The 24,979-nt window shown below is 36.7% G+C and overlaps 1 long non-coding RNA gene and 1 pseudogene across 1 annotated transcript; both read right to left on the bottom strand.

Annotated features, from left to right (window-relative positions):
• Window positions 1–19,294: 19,294 nt before the first annotated feature.
• On the bottom strand, window positions 19,295–23,522 carry LOC147786460 (uncharacterized; annotated as a pseudogene).
• LOC147786461 (uncharacterized) lies at window positions 20,339–21,610 on the bottom strand. Its single transcript, XR_015414659.1, has 2 exons — window positions 21,531–21,610; window positions 20,339–20,536 (listed from the first exon to the last, which is right to left on the bottom strand). It is a non-coding gene; the product is annotated as an uncharacterized LOC147786461 (long non-coding RNA).
• Window positions 23,523–24,979: the final 1,457 nt, after the last annotated feature.

Raw genomic sequence — 24,979 nt, 5'->3', positions numbered from 1 at the left:
ATGTAATAATCAGATCTCATGTTCAATTAATTAGATTTTTTTTAGCATAGTAAGTTATAGGAAATAAGGTTAGAATCAATATAATTTTAGCTCGCAGATCCATGTAAAATAGTAGCCAAATTAAAATTGGCCAATAATGTGAATGAAAATAAATATAGAATTAGAGTAATATCTTATTTACAGATGTTTACAAAACTGAGAATCTATTTACAGAATGAGAATGAAAATAATTACCATGAGGGAGGAGGGAAGATTGAGGGAAGATTTGTTAAACAAAATTTAAAACTATAACCGTAGATATCAGAGGGCATGAAACTCCATTAAATTTTGTCTAACAGTAAATATCAGAATTTTAACAAGGTAAATTAGAGAAATAATTGTATAGAGTTCAAACTTGAAACTGATGTTATGGGCTCACATAGGTTGGCTTGGATTTCAAAGGACGGAATCGAACTTTCAGTAAGGATATATACGTGACAATGACTTAAGCTAGCCAGGTAAGTGACCTTACTATCGGCAAGGTTATATTTGATGTTGACACGTGCCCTGTGGTTCTGCACGTGTCATATATATTGATATGTGTGAATTGTCTGTGGATCGATATGTTTCCTATATGTTATGTTATGTTATGTTATGTTATGTTATTATATGTGGATTGTATGATAATAATTATGGTACGATGTGCTCTAGGAGATGTTTGAGATAGGGTACGAGAAGGATGCACAAAACGAAATGTAACGATAGGAGTAAGATACGTTCATGAAATGTTAGAGTTAGGTTACATACCGGAGTGCTATGGATAGGAGAGATTGATGAAAGAATACGGTCAGGTTATGGGTAGAAAGGGATAGGTTTGTGATAGATTGATAGAACGATATCGTTAGGGTACGTTCTTGTGACGATATGACCAAGGTACGTCACGTAATGATATGTCTGTGATAGGTATAGGAACTTTAAGGCTATGGTAAGTTAGAGAACGATATGACTATGAAGTGTTTACGTTATGACTTGGTTATGATATGATACATTGTATGCTAGATTATTGTGTTTAAGTACGAAATCATGTGAAAGTGAATGTATGTTATTTATGTTGCTTAGTTGATGTGATATGAATGCATGTGACGATGTGTGACCCTTGTACGATTATGGCTTGTTGTATGAGTATTGGAATGTAACTGAATGAATTGTATGACATGAAATACGGTAAATTGCAAGATACATAACCCCGCTAGGAATATGTATGATATGTAACAGAATGAGAATGAGAATGACATGTAAGCATGAAAACGTGACACGGGGTTATGTTCATTAAATGATGACTGTAGGACTAGTGGGACCTCATGCATATTGTGTGATCATGTATTTGGGGGGATACCCCTATCCCATCACGAGGGTACGGACGCGTACATCCAAATGGCAGCACAACGATCGTTATGCCCTGCATAGCGCTGCCGTGACGGTTTTAGTTTTAACGGGTCCCGGTGGGCCCCCAGAGCATGCCCACCGGCTAGGGACAGTGGCCCAGCGGTGTGCGAACTAGCTGTTGAGCTCATACTTGCACGTATGGGCTGCGTGTAGAGTATATGGTACACATCCACGATTACCTGTTAGGATTACACCGTAGGAAAAATGAAACGAAACGAAACGAAAAAGAAACGAAACAAGACGAAACCAAATGAAACGAAACGAAAGATAGGTCCCATCATTTTATTGCATGTGATTGTTGCATTTAACCCCAATAGTGGGGTCACTTACTGAGTATTTCTTTAAATACTCAAACCATGTGCTACAACATTTTTTAGGTTAAGGCAAGGCATTCCTATACGGCTGACGACGGCATCGCAACTCGAGATCATGGCACATGCATAGGATAGTGGTATTCATTTTCTTAGACTTAGGATAGAATAGGATGTTTTAAACTTAAACGCTTATTTATTTTATTTCGGGTCTTTTGTTGTGTCGTTTTAAAGATGTTTTCGAAACACGTAAGTCCATGGCTGTGTTTTTAAGTTAAAGGTTATGTTTTATGGAATTTAAATGAAGTCTTCGGCATTCAATGTTTATGGTATGTATACAGTAGCGACCTTAAATTAAGTAGAAAATTTCGGGTCGTTACACAGATATTCACCTGTTCCAACCAAATTAAATGGGACAAATTACCCGTCCTGGAGTAAATCATTGCAGTCTATTTCTCGGTTATGCATCTTCCCTATTAAATTCAATTATTTATTGGAAGTCTAAAAAGTAAATCAATGTATCCATATCATCAGCAAATAATTGTTTAGAGTTAACTTAAAGATTTTCACTAAAGCTTTGTGAAGACAACCATTTGATATTCTGAAAATAAATGGGGTGTGATTGACCTACACTCTCCAACTATTTGATTTTATGAGAGAGAAGTTGGGTGTGATTGACATACCCTCTCCAACTACACTTCCGAGTATTATGACTTGTGGAATATTTTTTATATAGTTGGAATACGTTATAATTTTTTTTCTTAATTTTAGGATTTTGTTTTTAGTATATTTTATTTTATTTACGCTATTTGGTTTAATAGTATATTTGGTATGTTTTATCTTATGTTGGTTAGCAGTATATTTGTTATATTTTATAGTATATTTTCTATTATTTGTAGGAGTTATCTATTTAAAGATAAGATTTACAATCCTACACCGTTTCACATTCTTAACACTTAAATTGGAAGAACATCTGTGGATGTCCACAAAGAAACCATCACTTTGAGAATTTGTAACCAGTAAGTGGAGTTTGATATATAAATGACGACCTAAAATATCCAACAAAGGTAGAGGAATGCTCACAAATTTATGAGCTGACAGAACAACCATTCAAAGAGGAATGAGATAATGGGAATATATGCAAGAAGAAGATAGAAGATGGAGTAATTTCATCGAACATCATGCAGTTTTGTATGAAGTCAATAGAGTTATTGAATCCCTAGAATTAGAGGGAAGAAAAAGTTCACAAATGAAGCCATATATTAAAGAAGCACCACAACTAGACTTGAAACGACTGCCCCCTATCCTAAATATTCATATCTAGGTGACGAGGAGATACTACTTATCATCATCTTAGCAACACTTTTATCCGTTCAAAGAATATGCTTCTAGAAACGTTAACAAAGCACAGAAGGGCAATATGGTCGACATTGACAGACATAAAAGTGATTAGTCCTTTACTATGTATGCACATGATTCAACTTGAGGAAGGACAATTTAAAACTATTTTTCAACAAAGAAGATTAAACCCAACGATGAACGAGGTTATTAGAAAAGATATTATTAAGTAACTAGATGTTGGAATAATCTATTTGATTGCAAATAGCAGTAGAGTTAGTCCTATTCAATGTGTTCCAATGTGTTCCAAAGAAAGAAGGAATGACAAAAGTAGGAGATGAGAACAATGAGCTAATCCCCACTGGAATAATGAATGGACAGAGAATGTGTATGGATTATAGAAGACTGAACAAGGCAACGTGCAATAACCATTTTCCCTTGTCATTCATTTGATCAAATGTTCGATAGACTTGCTAGAAAGTCACATAATTATGTTTTAGATAGTTATTTGGGATATAACAAGTTTACAATCAATCCAGAAGACCATGAGAAGACCACATTTACATGTCTGCATGACATTTTTACCTTTAGAATGATGTCTTTTGAGCTATGCAACACTCTAGAAACATTCCAACGATGTATGATTTCCATTCATAGATGACTTCTCAGTTTACAGAGAATCATTTGAAATTTGTTTGTGTCGTTTAAAGAAGGTTGTACAAAGGTGTGAGGAGAAGAATCTTGAACTAAATAGGAAAAAATGTCATTTCATTGTGAATGAAGAGATAGTGCTAGGCCACAAGATATTGGGAAAAGGAATAAAAGTGAACACATCCAAAATTGAAACCATTGAGAAACTAAATTCACCTACTACTTTTAAAGGAATAAGAAATTTCTTAGGTTAGGAGGTTTATCAAGAACTTCTCCAAAGTTGCAAAATCCTCGTGCAACTTGTGGGAGGAAAATAAGAAATTCATTCTTTTTTTATAAACAAGGCATGATAGCTTTTCAAGCATTAAATTCATAGTTTATGGTTCCCATAATGTTAACCCCGGAATGGAATTCACCATTTGGATTAATATGTGAGGTTAGTTATCGGTTAGTTATCAAGTTATAGAGGCAAAGCCAGAATAAAAGGAAGAAAAGGTTCAAGCAAAATATTGAATGAGGTTCAAGTGAATTATACCACAAAAGAAAAAGAGCTTCTAGCGGTAGTATTGGCTGTTGAAAATTTTAGGACTTATTTATTTGGTGCAAAATGCACCCGATCATGCTATTACTACAAGAATCTAAGATACAAATCTTAGATACTAACATAGCTGCTAAAAACCATGTAGCAGATCGCCTATCTAGGCTGGAAAACATGGAGAAAAAATTCAACCAAAAGTATCTATGATGCATTCACCGAGGAGCCGATATTCAATAAAAGCAACAAAAAGGAAGCAATAGGTCCATTGTATGAAAACGTAGCCAATTTTTTAGCCTATGGCATTCTGCGTAAAAAGTAAAACTATTAGTAAAGAAGGAGATTCTTTCCTGAAACAATTTATTAGCCAACAATTTTTAGGGATATTATAGAATTTTGCAAACGTTAGGATCAATATCAAAGGACAAGAAGTATTAGTAAGAAAAATGAGCTACCCTTAAATTTTATTTTAGAAGAAGAGCTTTTTGATTTATGGGCCATTAACTTTATAGGGTCATTTTCTCCCTTTCATGAAATTTGTATATCCTAGTAGTGGGTAGGAATGATAGCTTGCCAATCCAATGATGAAAGGATCGTACTCAAGTTTCTAATTTACTTGGTTTGGTGTACAAGGGCATTGAAGGATTGCATTTTGTAAACCGGTTGATTAATAGCCTTTTAGAAGTACAATGTAAAACATGGTGACAACATCTTAACAAACAGAGATCTCCAACCAAGAAATAAAAAATATCTTCAAAAATTTGTACAACCTTCAAAATCCCTCTAAAGATGTCCTCTTCCAAACTAGTTTTTGGGAAGATATGTCATCTACCCCTAAAACTAAGATCCCTTTAAGGATGTCCTCTTCCAAACTAGTTTTTGGGAAGATATGTCATCTACCCCTAAAACTAGAACCTAAAGCATTTTTGACATTGAAGAAGTTAAATTTCAACAATGCTACATATGGAACATATGGAGGGTAAAGACCTAAGTTTTTCTTTTTTTATAAAATTTATTTATTTACATTGTAAAACATAAATTTTTTACATACATATCAGTAATATAATAAAGTAGTACTCACCTGTTCATCAACTACAGTGTAAGTTATAGACATTCAAAGTCGAGGAAAAACTCGATTGATTACCGGAGTAAACCCAGGAGGTTTTGATATTGGTTATGACGGTGCAAGCACTATCAGGGTGCACGTCCTTCAGAAAAGATCTTTCTTACACCTTACTTAAACTAATGGGATTTTTCTAAGAGGCTTTCTGAGCGTGGTTGAGGTGAATTTTGAGTTCCTTCCCTCTATTTGTAACTCAATCCATAACACAATTTTTCCGTCTATTGGACATCTCGAACTAGAGCGTCTTAGCCTTCGATTCCTTCATCAAATATGCTCTATTTAGTTCCCTCTAACTATTGGAAACATCAAATTTGGGCATTGAGGGTTGTAAGCAAGAATTGAAATTTCTTCCCAAAACTTACCTGATATCGAATTTCTTCGATTACGCTTGTTCCTGAGGTTGTATTCCTTCGAGGCCATTTTCAAAATTGATCCTTAAAGTGTGTAGAAATTAATTGGGATAGAATTTATTCGACGAGATTACCTATGACTGGGAATCTTCTTTAGAATGATGAGGAACAGGTTTGAATGCAAAAGATGGACGGTAGCTTATGAATTTGGAGAATATCTTGTATCGTACACTCTTAATACTTGATTAAGGTTTGGATTGGGCTCAATTCTTGTTCCTTTTAGTTGCCCCTACCTCATAATTTATAGAAGAACGCTCCACCACCATTGAAACGTCCAAAATCATCACAGTTTCTTCCTTGAGTTTTCTAGATCTTTCGCCGAAATCATCTTCTCTGACCAGGGCTTTACCGACCTTAATTTTGAATTCTAGCGGTTGGATGTGATGAACTGTCAGTGTTCTAGATACTCCTCAATTTTGGAGAAGATCTGATGGTTGAGATATGCGTTTTGGGGTGTTTTGTGCAAGCGGCCATGGTAGACGTTCATATTTTGTTCCAAGGGGCATTTTTGTAATTATCCGCTCTTCCAGGGGCATCTTGGAAATTTGCCATTTTTTATTATTTAAATATTATTTCTCTGGAAAATCTATAATTTTTCGAAAAATTCTCTATCCCTTCTTAATCATTTTTCTCTTCTTGGGATCCTTTGAAAATCTTTCCCAATAAAATGTTAAAAATTCAAGAAGTTCGATAAAAATTGGAAATTTCCATTTTTCTTATTTATTTTTTTAATTATTCTTGTTTTCCAAAACAGTGTACATCCTAACATGACTACCTTCTTGGAAGGTTTGAATTCTTGAGAAGGTTTGAATTCTTGAGAAGGTTTGAATTCTTTGGGTGTTAATAGGGAGATTTGAGGTGAATGTAACCAAATAAACTATATGAATTTAGGCACTTAGCCTATGAAAAATCGATTGATGTACAAGGTGGAAACAAAAAATAGTATGATATCAAAATAAGGTCAAAGGACCTCTATAAAAAAACAAAGAGTGTTGCTATTTAATTCAAAGTTTAGATGGAGAAGTTCAAAAGAGCATTGTCTTTATAAAAGAATGGAGATCTAGGCAATAACTATATGATCGTGGCAATAACCATAAAGCATGATAAACATGGAGAAAGGGAGATCTTTTAAAGTGAATGGACAAAAACCTCAAAGCATTATTTAGCTCGAGAAGTCCAAAGAGAAATATATAGAGAGGAGAAAGAAATTGCAGCCTCGGATTATCAAAGAATAGAAACACAAAAATGTGGCAAAGAGGTGTGATACACACTAGAATTGACATGATATGGATATCAACCCAAGGGAAAGTATGGAACGGATTATCTTGATGATCAAGATCAAGAGTAAAGAAAACTCGTTTCTAAACTAGTGATTCGAATCACTCCACAAGAGGTTTGATCAATACCACTTGAATGACTCTACATGCAAGTTCTAAACACAAGAATTTGTAAAGAAAGTTTAGCTCTCAACAAAGCTAAAATAGAAATTCTATTCTTAATTCCAAAATCTGATGTCTAATCAAAGAAAAGAAGACTTTATATAGCCTTTACAAACCTCTTAACCTATGTGATACGTAACTCCAAAATTAAATGAGCTAGTAAATGAGAAATACCCATAACCTCCATATTAAAATGGCTAGTTAATGGTGGAATATAGTAACCTATGTGGGTTACAATATAATCTTAACTCCTATATTTAAAACTAGCTTAAATATGAAAACAAATAGTTAAACTATAATTAAATAATGCAAATAATAAAATGTGCTTATTAGTCATCCTTGGACTATTTGGTAAATTCAGCGGAGTTCATTAAATGCAACTTAAAGTGCATTTAATTCATCTCTGTCTTGAATCTCAACTTTACATAACATATAAGGGAGGTCTCCAACGTCTTCTAGAATTTCCTTTGATGAGCTCACCATAGCTTGAATATAACTGTATAAGGTTTATTGTAGCTTCTTGGCTCTCGTCCTTGTAATTGGACCTTGAGGTATGGAAATTCCTTGGTCGTGGTTCATATCATTCTCCCCCTCTTGAGAAGGATTCGTCCTCGAATCCATGCCATCACCTACATCAAAAGGACTCAAATCAACAACATTAAAAGTTGCACTAACACCGTACTTACCTGATAAATCAATTTTATAAGTATTGTCGTTGATGCGCTCAAGAACTTGAAAAGGTCCATCTCCTCGTGGTAAAAGCTTAGATTTTCTTTGAGTAGGAAATCTTTTTTTTCGGAAATGCACCCAAACCCAATCTCCTGGCTTGAAGATGACAATCTTACGTCCTTTATTAATTCGGGTGGCAACCTTGGAATTTTGTTTCTCAATTTGTTCTTTTACTTGCTTGTGCAGTTTATGAACAAACTCAACCTTGACATTTGCATCAAAATTCACAAATTCTTTTGATGGTATAGGTAACAAGTCAATGGGGGTTAAAAGGATTAAAGCCATAAACAATTTCAAAAGGTGTGCATTTAGTAGTGCTATGAACAACCCTATTATATGCAAATTCTATAAATGGCACACAATCCTCCCAAGTCTTAAGATTCTTATCAATAATAGCCCTAAGCATAGTAGTCATGGTTCTGTTAACAACTTCAGTTTGTCCATCCGTTTGAGGATGACAAGTAGTTGAATATACGAGCTTAGTTCCTAACTTACCCCATAAAACACACCAAAAGTGGCTTAAAAATTTGACATCACGATCACTAACGATGCTTTTAGGAATGTCATGCAATCGTACAACTTCCCTAAAGAACAGGTCTGCAATATGTTTTGCATCATCAGTTTTGTGACAAGGAATAAAATGAGCCATTTTACTAAAACAAAATCCATTGATATATCAATCCAAGGACCATTAGGAACTGGTAATGGGGAGTATAAACCATGTGGTTGAAGCCTAGACTTAGCTTGTTTACATGCTATGCAACGAGCACAAACTTTATGAACATCATGTCTCGTTTTAGGCCAAAAAAGATGTTCAGAGAGCATATCATACGTTTTAGAAACTCCATGGTGTGCCATTAAACCACCTCCATGAGCTTCCCTCACAAGTAGCTCACGTATGGAACAAGATGGTATGCAAAGTTTGCCTTTTCGGAACAAAAATCCATCTAACAACAAGTAATTATCCATAATGAGTCCTTTTTCACAAGATTCAACAAAAGGAGCAAAGAACATGTCATGTTGATACAAATCCTTTATGTGTTCAAAACCCAACAACCTAGCATTCAAAGTATTGAGGAGGATATACCTTCGTGATAAGCATCTGCAACAATGTTCTCCTTACCTTGTTTATATCTTATGACATAAGGGAATGTTTCAATAAATTCTAACCACTTAGCATGTCGTTTGTTGAGTTTATTTTGTACTCTCAAATGCTTTAAACTTTCATGATCCGTATGAATAATGAACTCCTTAGGCCAAAGATAATGTTGCCAGGTTTGCAATGCACGAACCAAAGCATAAAGCTCTTTGTCATAAGTTGGATACCTTAAAGATGCACCAGTCAACTTCTCACTAAAGAACATTAAAGGTCTTTGATTTTGCATTAATACAGCACCTATCCCTACTCCACTAGCATCACATTCAATTTCAAAAGTAGACTCAAAATTAGGTAATGCAAGCAAAGGAGCAGAACTCAATTTTTCTTTCAAAGTATTAAAAGCAAGTTCTTGATCTTTTTCCCATATAAAGGATACATTTTTCTTAACAAGTTCATTCAAGGGTGAAGCAATTGTACTAAAATTCTTAATGAACCTACGGTAGAAACTTGCAAGACCATGAAAACTTCTTACCTCACTTACATTTTTAGGTGTAGGCCACTCTTTTATAGCCTTCACTTTCTCCTCATCAACCTCAACACCATTAGATGAAACTACAAACCCAAGAAAGTTAAATTTTTCCATGCAAAAGCTACATTTCTTTAAATTTACATACAAACATTCATTTCTTAAAGTAGTCAAAACATTGTGTACATGGATAATATGATCATCTAAAGATTTAGAGTAAACAAGGATGTCATCAAAATAAACAACCACAAACTTACCTAAGTATTCTCGTAAGACATGGTTCATTAGTCTCATGAATGTACTAGGTGCATTAGTTAATCCAAAAGGCATAACCAACCATTCATAAAGACCATACTTGGTTTTAAAAGCTGTTTTCCACTCATCCCCAATATGCACGCGAATTTGATGATAACCCAATTTTAAATCAATCTTAGTAAAAAGACTACATCCATGCAATTCATCAAGCATATCATCTAATCTGGGAATTGGATGCCTATACTTTATAGTTATCTTGTTTATAGCCCTACAATCAACACACATACGCCAAGAACCATCTTTCTTAGGTACAAGAATAACTAGAACAGAACAAGGACTCAAACTTTCACGTACGTACCCTTTAGTAAGGAGTTCACTTACTTGCCTTTGTATCTCTTCAGCCTCCTTCGGATTACTCCTATATGTTGGTCGGTTTGGAATGGGCGCGCCAGGAATGAAGTCAATCTTGTGTTCAATCCCTCTAAGTGGTGGCAAACTACTAGGCATCTCCTCAGAAAATAAATCTTCAAACTCTTGCAAAAGCACAACAAAATCACTAGGCAAAGAAGGGTTAAGCATGTTAGTAAAGTAACAAGACCCCTTGCACATAAGTACAAGAATAGTCTGGTTAGAGAGCAAAACATTCCTAGCCTCACTTGATCTAACATACAAGCTTACTGATTTGACTTTTCTCTCTTTTTTTTCTCTAGGCTGAGTGTTACTCTCTTGCTTTTCACTCAAGCTCATTTTTTCACTTGATTCTTTTTCAATCTATGCTTTTGCATCAGCCTCTTGCCTTTTCTTTTCAAGTTTGCAATGATCAATAAATACATCTTTTGGAGACAATGGAACAAGAGTAGTTTTTCTACCATTGTGAGTAAAAGAGTATCGATTTGCATACCCATCATACATTACCCGACGATCAAATTGCCATGGCCTCCCCAGTAGTAAATCTCCAACATGCATGGATACAACATCACATAAAACATCATCAACATATTTTCCAATAGTAAATGAAACAAGAGTTTGTTGAGTTACCCGTACTTCCCCACAATCATTCAACAATTGAAGCTTGTAGGGTCTTGGATGTGGTTGTGTCTTTAAATTAAGTCTTTTGACCAGAATGGAACTCACAACATTGGTGCAACTACCGCTATCAATGACAACACTACAAGGTACAGATTGAACAAGACAACGAGTTTGAAACAAGTTCTCTCTTTGATCTAGGCCGTCCTCCTTAATGTGGGTGTTTAGAGCTCGTCGAGTAACCAAAGATATATGTGTAGGGTCCTCTTCGCTAAACTCCTCACTCTCATCAGTTTCCTCATTTATGTCGTCATGTGCCTCGTCATCCGTAACAATTTCTCCCTCCTTGATGGACATAATTCTTGCATTTGGGCAATCTCTACTATAGTGTCCTACCCCTTGACATCTCCAACACTTTAAATCCCTATTTCGAACATTAGACTTTTCTACTTTTTCTTTCCCTGTTCTAAAACTCTCCCCTTTCTCAAATTTAGCTTGAGGCTTCTCATTAATCTCTGGATTTCTATGCTTATAATCAATGTTCTTACTATCCTTTTTCCATGTAGAAGTAGAATTGGGAAAAGTTTTAGAAGAATACCGTTGAGACCTTCTTTGGATTTGCCTCTCGATCTTAATTGCAATGTGCAACAACTCCTCGATATTAGAATAAGGCTGTAAATCAGTCTTGTCTACAATCTCTGTGTTTAACCCATTAAGAAATCGTGTCATGAGAGCCTCCATGTCCTCATCGAGATCAAGTCGATCCATCAACGTATCCATCTCCTTGTAATAATCTTCCACAGACTTGCGTCCTTGTTTCAATGCTTGAAGCTTTTGCGCCATGTCCCGTTGAAAATATTGTGGAACAAAACGCTTCCTCATGGACTCTTTGAACTCGTACCATGAATCAATTGGTGCTTCAAGGTTTCTTCTCCTACTTGACATCAATTTATCCCACCAAATTTGAGCATATTGTTTGAATTGAGCAATGCATAACAGTACCTTCTTTTTATCACTAAAATTATGACTGTTGAACACCGACTCCACCATTCTCTCCTATTAAAGGTACTCCTCTGGATCGGTTTTGCCATAAAACTTGGGAAGTTTTAATTTGATGCTCCACACGTTACGATCAATTCTATCATCATAAGGAACTCGTTGTTGTAAATTATGATACCTTCTTCCATGGTCTCGCCCTCGCATCAAGCCATGACCAACCGCATGTGGATTATCCTCGTGGTGATCAGAATTGTCGCCCTCATATGTATCGGTTGAGGGCGTAGGTTGTGGAATCCTCTGTCGTGCTTGATTTTGAATCTCCAATCTTCCTATTCGATCAGTCAACTCTTCTATTCCTCGAATTAGTCTTTCCATGGTTTGTTGTTGTGCTTCTCTCAATCGTGCATCAGTAATGTTAGTATTGTCGTCTGGATTTTCCATGCTACAAAAGAAAGATAAAAGAAAAAAAGGACCTCACAAGCGCTCCCTCATGTGTATTCACTCGTAAATGTAGTTCACTCGTGTTTAGCACTCAACACTCGAATCAATGTGTGCCCTTACAAACTCACCCTCACAATTGAGCACACACAAATCACACTCCAAAAAAAACAAATTGGAATGTGAGACAAGCTATGTTATAGAGCTAAGTGCAATTCAAAGTGAATAGACAGCACACTCAACACATAAACAAGGGTATTGAAGGAGCAATCCGAATAACGACAAAGAAACGAATTAAAGAAAGAAAATGATTAAGGACTAATTTAGACGTAGTAACATATGAGAGTTACATATAATAATCAAGAGGAAAAAAGAAAGACATTTAACATCAATATGCTTTCTTTCTTTCAATGGTTTTTTTTTTTTTTTTTGCTTATGGGCAAAATCTAATCAATTTACCAACAAGAAAATTGATTTAGAAGATCTTAAAGAAGAATAAAGTATTGATAAGATCCAGATCTAACACTTTAAAGAATATAAAAAAATGTATTTTTTTTTTGTTATATATTTTTGTGATAGAATATGAACATTCTACACAAACTGAGAAAAAAAATAATAATATATCCCATCTTGAGCCTAAAGCTCTGATACCAAAATGATATGGAAATCAACCCAAGGGAAAGTATGGAACGGATTACCTTGATGATCAAGATCAAGAATAAAGAAAACTCGTTTCTAAACTCGTGATTCGAATCACTCCACAAGAGGTTTGATCAATACCACTTGAATGACTCTACATGCAAGTTCTAAACACAAGAATTTGCAAAAAAAGTTTAGCTCTCAACAAATCTAAAATAGAAATTCTATTCTTAATTCCAAAATCTGATGTCTAATCAAAGAAAAGAAGGCTTTATATAGCCTTTACAAACCTCTTAACCTATGTGATACATAACTCCAAAATTAAATGGGCTAGTAAATGAGAAATACCCATAACCTCCATATTAAAATGGCTAGTTAATGGTGGAATATAGTAACCTATGTGGGTTACAATATAACCTTAACTCGTATATTTAAAACTAGCTTAAATATGAAAACAAATAGTTAAACTATAATTAAATAATGCAAATAATAAAATGTGCTCATTAGTCCTCCTTGGACTATTTGATAAATTCAGCGGAGTTCATTAAATGCAACTTAAAGTGCATTTAATTCATCTCTGTCTTGAAGCTCAACTTTGCATAACATATAAGGGAGGTCTCCAACGTCTTCTAGAATTTCCTTTGATGAGCTCACCATAGCTTGAATATAACTGTATAAGGTTTGTTGTAGCTTCTTGGCTCTCGTCCTTGTAATTGGACCTTGAGGTATGGAAATTTCTTGGTCGTGGTTCATATCATGACATGTCGAACCAGCCTTAAACATAACATAGGAATTATGTGTTGAACACAACTCTCTGTGGGAAACACTCGCACTCTTTATTAACACTAATCAAGAACAGAATACAAGACACTCTGTAGAATACTACTGCTCTTTATTGTTATTGGATTTCTTGGATGAATACTGTAGCCTACGCAATCTGGACCTAACAAATCTTAATCTTTGTTGTGGCGTGTTGGCACATGTAAATTGACGTTGTATCCCACACTCGTGTAAATATTGATCGAACTCATCTAACGTGTATTCTCCGCCATTGTCTGAACGTAGACAACGAATCTTCGCTCCTACTTCTCCTTCGACCATCATCTTGAATTCTTGAAACTTTAAGAACGTGTCAGACTTTTCATTCATAAAGAAAATCCACACATATCTTGAGTAGTCGTCAATAAATGTCACCATATACCGCATTCTGCTGATCGATGCTTGTTTGACTGGGCCGAACAAATCAGAGTGAATTAACTCTAATGGTTTCTTTGCTTTGAAACTTGACTCTTTGTATGGTAATTGATGAGCTTTACCATATTGACATCCAGCGCAGACAACGTCTGTTTTGACTTCAAGTTGAGGTAGACCTTTGAGCATGGATTTCTCCAAAATCAGCTTCAACTTATGGTAACTAATATGTCCCAATCTTGCATGCCATAGATCTGTCGTCTCATTCTTTCGGGTCTTGTCAACATAGGCAGACTCTGCAGATAGGACGTAGACAGACTCCACTCTTCGTCCTTCTATTGTCGGCTTTTCTATTATCTTAACATCTTGATAAACTTTTACATCTTCTGGCCCAAATAAGACGTAGCTTCCTGATGTTGTTAGTTGTGATACTGACAACAAGTTCTTCTTTATACCCGGTACATGATAAACATTATGTAGCGACACTGTATCAGACTTATTGCCAGGCATGATTGTCGTATTGCCGATTTGAGCAATTGATAGTTGTGTATTATTTGTTGTGCGTACCATATGACTTCCTTTGTACTCTTTCTTGTCTTGCAATTTTCTCTGATCGTCAGTCGTGTGGTTTGAACATCCTGAATCAACGATCCAGTCATTCTCATAGTTGATATGGTCTTCCATTATCGTCATGAGTGCTAGCTCGTCTTCTTCTATGGGACATAGTACCTCTGCATCCCATTCATCTTCTATCTTCTTTTTGGATATTGCCGCATTGCTTTCAATAGACTTTTTCCTGGACCAACAATCTCTAGACATGTGGCCATTTTTCCCACAATTATAGCAAATACCTCCAAATCTATTTTCTTTGAAACTCTTGTTGTCGTTCTTTTGAGCTCTCTCAGGTTGTGTAGTTCCCTGGTGGCTTCTTCTTTTGTCACCATTGTATCCACATTTGGTAGGCCTATTATTGCTCCGACTTTCACTTGTGTAGAGTGCTTCCTCTTCACCCTTCAATGTGATGCCTCCCATTTGTTTAGCCATGGCTTCTTGGTTGGCTAACAAATTTTCGAACTCTACAAGTGATGGTTGAGTGGGCCATCCTTGTACAGCAATAATGAAGCTTCGATATTTCGGTCGCAATCTGTGGATTATAATCCTCTTCATTCGAGATTCTACAATGGCGGATTTGACCTTATGGAAGTACTGAGCAATCGTCATGTCACGTTGTGAAATTGACAACAACTCATTCTCCAGAAGTTGTAGCCTCGTATCGTTCTTCTTAGAGAACAACTTCAGGAACGTGTCCCATGCTTCTTTCGGTGTCTTGTCGTCCCAAATATGTTCTAACATCTCTTCTCCGATTGTGGTATTTAAGACAAACATTGCTTTGCCTGCTTTGATTCTCCATTTGCGCAAGGCGCCATTAGAATCATCCTCTGGCGGCATAGTTTCGCACCCGCCAACGATCTCCCAAAGATCCTGTCCTTGTAAATAGGACATCATGCATGTTGCCCACGTGTTCTAGTTGTTGTTGTTGAGTTTCTTGATTCCTCTAACGATTTGGAAATCACCCATCGTGTTGGCCATACCTCAGTAATACCAAACAAGCTCTTTCGACACCAGACTTGCAGAGTCACAGACTACTCACGATACAAAAGAAACTCACTCACTACTAATCTAAGAAATCGTTTCTGATGTGGAAGATCAGACAGAGTGATAAGATAAGGAATCAATACAAGGGGAATAAGATTCAGATTACCTTGTTGATCGAATATCTCAAGGCAAGAACATTGTTTGAGATTCGAATCACTCCACAAGCAAGATCGATCATGTCTAGCTTGAATGATTCTTGTTCATCAAATATCTCAACGCAAGAACACTTGTTTGAGATTCGAATCACTCCACAAGCAAGATTGATCATGTCGAGCTTGAATGATTCTACATGCAACCTAAACTACATAGAATTGCAAAGAAACTTAGCCATTGGCTAAAGAAAAGCACAAATGCTTCTTTTACTATATTTTCCAAGTCTGCTTACAAATACAACATACAAGGCTTTTATATAGCCTCAAAAATGAAACTATTAAAGGCCTTCCAAGAGTTGTAACATTCATACTTTATGGCCATAATTAGCCATTATGTAAATGTAACCGAAATTAAATAAAAAGTCTTAAAATACAATAACTCTAAATTACTCTAAATTGTAACCCACCCAAAATTTACAACAATCAAACTTCATTCTTCTTCAATGTAGCATGAATTGGATCATCTTTTCTTCACATCTTCATTGAAGTATATTGTATGATTGTTGTCTCTTGGTTCATATCACAGAGCTGCAACCACAGAGCATACTAAGAATTCCAAGAGATCAGATAACCTACACTAACCTTGCTCTGATACCAAATGTTGAACACAATTCTCTGTGGGAAACACTCGCACTCTTTATTAACACTAATCGAGAAGAGAATACAAGACACTCTGTAGAATACTACTGCTCTTTATTGTTTTTGGATTTCTTGGATGAATAACCTAGGTAGGTGGAGGGGTATTTATACTGTAGCTTACGCAATCTGGACCTAACAAATCTTAATCTTTTTCCTAAAATCTTGAGGTATTTTTCCTAAATCTCTACTAAAATAAATATATGATGGGCTCGTACAATTATTGGGCTTGACTCTATTGGGCTAGTGATGATATTTCCACATTATGCATGCAAAAAAAGAAAAAAGAAAAAAGAAAAATTAAAGTATCTCTTCGAATACGATAACGAGAACTATACAAGGAAGCTTTAAGTTAGTGTAGCAGCCACGAGGACATAAAATAACATAGCATAACGTGATTTATCATAGCATAACGTGTCATAACATGACATAATATAGCACGTCATGAAATAATATAGCATATCATAGCATAACATAGCACAACATCTAACGACATAAAGTAGCTTAAATATTGAATTCATCCTCTAAACCATCATTTTCATGACAGCTACATCTTGACCAAGATATAATCCAGGTGTTTCTTGAGTTTTCTTTTGTGATAGTGGAAGTTTTCTATCAACTGCTTCATTAGATGAAGCACTTAAAAAATTAGGGTTCGTTAGTGAAAGGGGAGAGATTTGGGGAAGTGACTGGGATTTGTTTTTTTCGAAATTTCTATTTTTTTTTTTTAATTTCTACTATTACAGCATACACATTTAAAAGGAAATTTCATCCTCCAAAGTGTCTTCTATGGGGTCGGTCTTGAACAACTTGGGACCTCTCGCACCATGAGCAAGAATCATACCACTAGACCAAGCGCCCTTTCTTCTCAACTTGAAAATGCCTTCTATGGGGTCACTTTCAAGAATATCTTGTTGCCTACCTCAGCTTTGGGTTTGTACACTTCACTTCGGCGTAGCTTTTCTTTCTACTCTAACTCGTGCACATTCTTACTTTAATCTTTTGCACGACCTCATTGGTAGATTGGACAAACTTTATGATAAGCGCCAACAATGCTGGAATTTGCAAAGCTAGAGGTCCTTCTAGAATCCTTGCAAAATGTTCACAGAGAAAGCTAACTTAACGGATTGATTTCAACCAAGAGCTGGTGAGAAGATGAATGACTCTTAGATCGAACTTGGAATCTATGATGGTCACTCTTAGATACCAAAACAATTCACTCCAGAATTAGCTTGATCAAAATTAATTCAATGAATCGGTTTAATCATCAAACCTAAAGCAAGGTTTGAAAACGAATAACACCAAAAGGGTATCAAGAAAACACAAAGGTTTTTTTCTGTATTCAACAAAATCCCCCGAACATGAGTATTACATGCCTTTAAATAGGTCTAAAAGGTAACCCTAACATAATAAAGTTCAGCCACCAACTACAAATGTTATTAAATACAAATTGAAGCAAATAAGACAATAATAAATTTCTTTAATTGGTAATTCAACTACCAAAGGCAAGTCTTCTAATTACTTTCCATAAATTTCCTTAATTGGTAATTCAACTACCAAAGGCAAGTCTTCTAATTACTTTCCAATATCAGTCACTCCATTATCTTCTTGATTTGATATGCTAATGCTATAAAGATTTTTTTGGCTCAAAAGTCTTTGTTTCAACCTGTACACTAGCTAGCTTTTGAAGATGCAATGTATAGGCCTCTTGAATCTTCTTAACCTTGCTTCTTGTAATCGGTCCTTCGGGTACATGCAAAGGGTCAGTAGTTGAATTCATATCATCCTCCCTTTCTTTAAAAGGATTTGTCCTCAAATCAAGGTCTTCATTCCTTACATCAAATGGAGTCAAATCAGCCACATTAAAAGTTGAACTTACATTGTACTCACCTTTGAGATCTAGCTTGTATGCATTGTCATTGATCCACTCTAGTACTTGAAAATGACTATTTCCTCTTGGTTGAAGTTTTGACTTTCTCTGACTTGGAAACCTTTCCTTTCGTAGATGGACCCAAACCCAGTCACCTTGTTTAAAAATCAATTTCTTTATTCCTTGATTCTTGCGCGTGACTAGTTTTTTATTTTTGTTTTCAATTCTTTCTTTTATGTCTTTGTGAATATTTTTTATGTATTCGGCTCTTGAAGAAGCTGCATCATTAGCAAACATATTAGGTGGCAAAGGCGATAAATCTAGAGGAGTTAAAGGATTAAATCCATACACAACCTCAAACGGTGAACACTGAGTGGTACTATGTATTGCTCTATTGTATGCAAATTCCACAAAAGGTAGAGTCTCTTCCCAAGACTTAAGATTTTTAGAAATTAGTGACCTAAGTAAGGCTCCTAATGTTCTATTAACGACCTCAGTTTGTCCATCGGTTTGGGGGTGACATGTTGTAGAAAATAGAAGCTTAGTTCCCAACTTTCCCCACAAAACCTTCCAAAAATGGCTTAAAAATTTTACATCCCTGTCACTAACAATGGTTTTGGGAATACCATGCAATCTAACCACTTCCTTAAAGAATAGATTAGCTATATTGGTAGCATCATCTGTTTTGTTACATGGAATGAAATGTGCCATCTTACTAAACCTATCAACCACCACAAAAATGCTATCATGGTGTCTTCTAGTCTTTGGTAATCCTAGAACAAAATCCATGCTAATGTCAACCCATGGTTCACTAGGAACATATAAAGGTGTGTAAAGACCATGTGGTTATGTCTTAGACTTAGCCTCCTTACATTTAAAACATTGCTTGCATACTTTGTTCACATCTTTCCTCATTTTCAACCAATAAAAATGTTCACACAACATGCTATATGTTTTAAATTCTCCAAAATGTCCCATAAGTCCTCCCCCATGAGCCTCCTTCACAAGTAACTCTCGAATAGAACATCTAGGGATACAAAGTTTACCCTTCCTAAAAAGCATATCATCGAACACCATATGATCTTGCACATGTTTCCCTTCTAAACATTGCATATACACATCATAAAATTCAGATTTTTCAACTTTGTACAATTTAATCATGTGTTTAAAACCAAGAATTTTTGCAGTAAGGGAAGAAAATAAAGCATACCTTCTTGATAATGCATCTGCGACCACATTATCCTTCCCCTTTTTGTAATGGATTACATAAGGAAACGTCTCAATGAATTCCACCCATTTAGCATGTCTCCTATTTAGCTTTGTTTGGCTTTTGAGGTGCTTCAAACTTTCATGGTTCGTATGAATAACAAACTCTTTTGGCCACAAATAATGTTGCCAAACTTGCAAAGCCCTCACAAGTGCATATAACTCTTTGTCATAAGTCGGATAGTTGAGTTGTGCTCCATTAAGCTTTTCACTAAAGAACATGATTGGCCTTTTTTCCTACATTAAAACAGCCCTTATGCCTATCCCACTTGCATCACATTCAATTTCAAAAGATTTATCAAAGTTAGGTAAAGCAAGAAAAGGTGCATTGGTTAATTTATCTTTCAGTTCATTGAATGCATTCTCTTGTTTTTCCTTCCATTAAAATTTCACATGCTTTTTAACAAGTTCATTCAATGGTGATGCTATACTACTGAAATCTTTAATGAATCTCCTATAGAAACTAGCCAAACCATGAAAAGATCTTACCTCGGTTGCATTTGTGGGTGTTGGCCATTCTCTAATTGTCACGACCCGATTTTCGAGGCTTCGAAAAATCGAATCGTGACTAAAAGACGAAATCGAAAACAAACAAAAGAAAAATAAAAGAAAAGAAAACCAAAGTAAAAATATAAAAATACTTTGAATTAAAACAAAAGAGAGAAATTTTGTTTGTTAATTATTACAAAAGAAATTGCAAATATAAAATGAAATACAAAAGACTCTAAAAGACCGAAAATGGACTGACGCTCCGGAACGACCCCCTCTGTGACTGTACAGCTCTCAAATGCTCCTCTACCTCGACTAGCAGCCAGTGAACACCTGAAAAAAAATAAAGGAGAACGGGATGAGTATAAAAATTATACTCAGTAAGCCACCTACTTGTAGGCTCTCTTCGCATCTTAATTTAACAGAACTCCCATGGTTTTCTAATTCGGTTCTAGGACATCGGGTTCTAACCTTAGTCTCTTGGGGCTTGCCCCTTGGGTTTCACCGGTTCATCATCCTTTCATTAGTCACCGAGAGGTTCCTTATGCCAAGCTGATATGGTCGGTATCTCTCTATGAGGCGCTACCTCTACATGGCTATCTAGGACTACATGGTATCTAGCCTATGGGTGTGCTGAATACCCCTACGCCCATATAGTCCTCCTATGGGGGGCGCGACCCAACCCGTTCCCATGCAGCTAATGGGCTGTACGACGTGGGGACACATTTCCCATGCGAAATGGCTAAGAGCAGTAAGGAATGATCAGGGACCCTTGGTCCTCCCACGAAGCTATAGATACCGTTCTCACGCTAGCAATCTATGAACCCTCCTAGGTACTTTCTTGCCGTGGTAAACCGCTAAGTTTCTAGGGGAAAATTAAGTCTGTCTAGAGCGGCATATCGCTCCTAACAGAAATTCCCTAATCTTATCATAGAAATGGGCCGTAGCAATTAACAGAGGGTGCATGCAATCTTCTTCTAACATCATAGTATGTAATTCATGCAAACTAGGCATACCGGCTCAACGGGGCGATGACCTCCATCAAGCACCCAGAGCACGAAGTTCACGTTCAATGGGGCGAATTTGTCCATCAAGCACCCGAAACCCGGCATACACAATTCTAACATAAATTAAACGCATGCATACGTACAACGGAAGCTTAAGACATACAAGCAACACTCAGATAATTCACCCAACACATCATAACAATCCATCTAATTAATCTCATTCATGGAGAGCTAATTTAAGGCAAAATTACTAACATGCATACATACAATCCAAGCGAACCCTACAAGTATTTCTTCCTAAATACCGGGTGGTGACTTACCTGGTTGACGCGTGCCCTTTCGCTAGCGTTTCTTTGCCCGTGAGGTGTCCAAAAATACTGATTTCTTTAAATTAGGTCCCAATTCACGTAAGAACAGTATTAGAACTGGAACCGGGACAAAAATCGGGCAAACAGAAAGCAACCGGGCCAAATTGGCCGTTCCACGCGCGCTCACGCGCCAGCAGCACGCTGGGAGTGCGTGGCCACGCGCGCGGGAAGGCGCCAATCGCAGGCTGCCACGCGCGCCTGCCTCCGCATAGTCGCGGGTCGGTCGGTCCAGTCGGCTCGGCTCGCGTCGCGGTTCAGCCCGGCTTGCGGCCGACACGTGTCGACGCCTCGCTGGAGCTGCGTTGCTCCAGCCGATGGTCGACGCGTGTCCGGCACCTGTCGCAGCCGTCCGGTGCCTGTCGCAGCCGTCCGGCGCCTGTCGCAGCCGTCCGGTGCCTGTCGCAGCCGTTCGGCGCCTGTCGCCGCCGTCCGCCGCTCGCCGGCCGACTCCTTTCTTCTTTTTTTTTTTTTTTCTTCTTCTCCTTTCTTCTCTGCCCTCTGAAAACCGAAACACAACCTTCTTTTCCGATTTTCATATCTTTCGATCCGTAGATCGGATCAACATGATTCCTTCGACAAAGTTTTAGATCGTGTTACTGGTTACGTCCTCGTATTTTTTTCGTAATTTTTGATTAACTACCGGACGAGTTAAGAAGGTCGGAATTTTGCTCACCGTTCTCGGACGACTCTCGGATCTCCGCCTTCGGGTTGAGGTCTCGGCCAAACTTCTTCACAGATCATGCGTAGAGTTGTTCCTTGCGGGTTTTCTGACTTCTTGATGAAAAATGGGACTCCGGCCACCCACATTCTCTTTTCCCTTCCAAGAAAGTCTCTCTGCATGATCTTCACCTCCTTGCATCATGATCTTCACCGGAATAGACTCCGACGGTAGGTTTCGGTGAGTCTTCCGGCGGTTCATCCTTTCTCCTCTCTCTAGGTTCTCTCTACCCCTTTCTCTCACTATCTCTCTTTTGCAGGATTATGGATGGGGTTTCGTTTGGACCCCTTAGGTGGTTGGAGGGGCAAATTTACCTATTTGCCCCTCTCGACTTTTCCTTTTTTTTTTTCTTTTTTCTTTTTTTTTTTCTTTTTTTTTTCCTTTTCTATTTCTATTTCCCTTTCTTCGGGTATTACACTAATAGCTTTTACATTTTCTTCATCAACTTGTACTCCCTTCTTTCCAACTAAGAATCCTAGGAAGTTGACTTGGTCTAGACAAAAACTGCACCTTTTTGAAGTTGGCATAAAGCTTCTCTTCTCTAAGTATAAACAAAATTTTCTTAACCTGCAAAATATGATCATTCAAGCTTTTTGAGTAAACAAGGATATCATCAAAGTATACAACAACAAATTTTCCAATATAGTCTCTCAAAACATGATTCATTAGCCTCATAAAAGTACTTGGTGCATTTGTAAGGCCAAATGGCATAACGAGCCACTCATAAAGCCCAAACTTTGTTTTGAAAGCCGTTTTCCACCCATCTCCCACATTCATTCGAATTTGATGATAACCACTTTTAAGATCTATTTTTCAAAGCAGATTAGCACCATATAATTCATCCAACATGTCATCCAATCTAGGAATAGGGTGTCGATACTTTACCGTGATCTTGTTGATGGCTCGACAATCAACACACATCCTCCACATGCCATCTTTATTGGGTACCAAAATCACAGGAACCGAACAAGGACTCATGCTTTCTCTAACATATCTTTATCCATGAGTTCTTCCACTTGTCTCTGAATCTCCTTAGTCTCGGTGGGATTGGTCCTATAGGCAGCCATATTTGGAAGAGTTGCCCCAGGTACGAAGTCAATTGGGTGTTCAATCCCTCTTAGAGGGGGTAACCCCGTACATGCATCTTCATGTGGAAATATGTCATTGAATTCCTGCAAAAGAGACTTAAAAGCACTTGGCAAAGCATCATCAGTTTTTGGTTCCATTGCTAAACACATTCATTTGCACATAAGTACAAATTTTGGTTCTTGGGCTAACATATTTCTCATTTTTCCCATTCTTATAACCAAACTTACATTTTCTCTCTTTTCTTGAAAATCATTTTTTTTCTCTCTTGGTTTTTACTCATCCTTTGCCCCTCACTTTTCTCTTTTTTTTTTCACTCTTATCTCTCTCTTTTACCTTAGTTTCTTCTCTCCACGGTTGTTCTTCATATTCTTTTCTTTTCTTCTCTAATTTTTATTGGTCACAATGTACTTCATATGGAGACAATGGAAGTAGAGTAAATTTCTTCCCACACAAAGTAAAAGTATACTTGTTCATCAAACCATCAAATGTTACCTTTCTATCATATTGCCAAGGTCGGCCGAATAAGATGTCCCCCGCATGCATTGGTACGACATCACAAAGAACTTCATTTTTATATCTTCCAAGAGTAAAAGAAATAAGAGCTTGGGAGTTTACCTTAATTTCTTCTTTGTTTGTTAACCAATGAAGTTTGTATGTAGGTGGGGATGGACAAAAAGTTGAAGTCTTTTTACAAGGAAGCTGCTTACCACATTTGTGCAACTTCCACTATCAATCACCAAGCTGCATGGGTTTTCTTTGACCAAACATCTTGTGTGGAACAAGTTTTCCCTTTGCTCTTCAAATTTCTCTTCCTTGATTTGAACATTGAGTACCCTTCTTGTGATCAAAGATATGGAATTATCTTCTTCAACACACTCATCATCATATGCTGCGATTTCTTCCACAAGCTGTGAATCATGATCCTCACATTCATCATCTGAATCAAGTATACCATTCCTTATCACCATAACTTTTTTATTAACACACTCTTTGCTCATGTGTCCAAACCCTTTGCACTTCCAACATTGAATAGAACTAGACTTCTCATTTACCGTCTTTGAAGCTTCATTCTTTTTACCAAAGGAACTCTCAGCCTCCACTCTTTTAGCAGCCACAAACTTTTCTTTGGGTGACATTGATTCATTTCTATTGAAAAAACTATCCTTGTTCAAAGTTTTAGAATTTGAAAAGGTGTTAGTTCGTGATGTGTACCTTTTTTAATGCTCTTTTTCTTCCTTCAATTGGTCTTCAATTTTGAGAGCATAATGATACATGTCTTCTGTAACGACCCTAAATTTCCACATATCTAGAGTCGCCACTAACATCTCATACTCATCTCTAATGCAGAATAAAAATCTAAGAATGCTCATCTTTATTAGCGGAAAAATTTAAAACTTCATAATACATTTAAACATTGGAAAACACTGCCGGACTTACGTGTTTCAAACATCGTGCTGGAGTTCAAAAAGATAAAATAAAACGATTACAAATTAATTAATATAATTGAATGAAATGCAAACGCCCTATCCTAACCAAGACTAGAAATTAAATATGCAACTATCCTATGCACGCGCCACAGTCTCTGATCATGATG

The sequence above is a fragment of the Cucurbita pepo genome, chromosome 20 (genome assembly GCF_057944985.1).
Source record: "Cucurbita pepo subsp. pepo isolate OVF chromosome 20, ASM5794498v1, whole genome shotgun sequence".
In the NCBI taxonomy this organism is placed as follows: Eukaryota; Viridiplantae; Streptophyta; class Magnoliopsida; order Cucurbitales; family Cucurbitaceae; genus Cucurbita; species Cucurbita pepo.
Note: the sequence above shows the minus strand (reverse complement) of the source record. Positions and strands in the feature narration are given on the sequence as shown.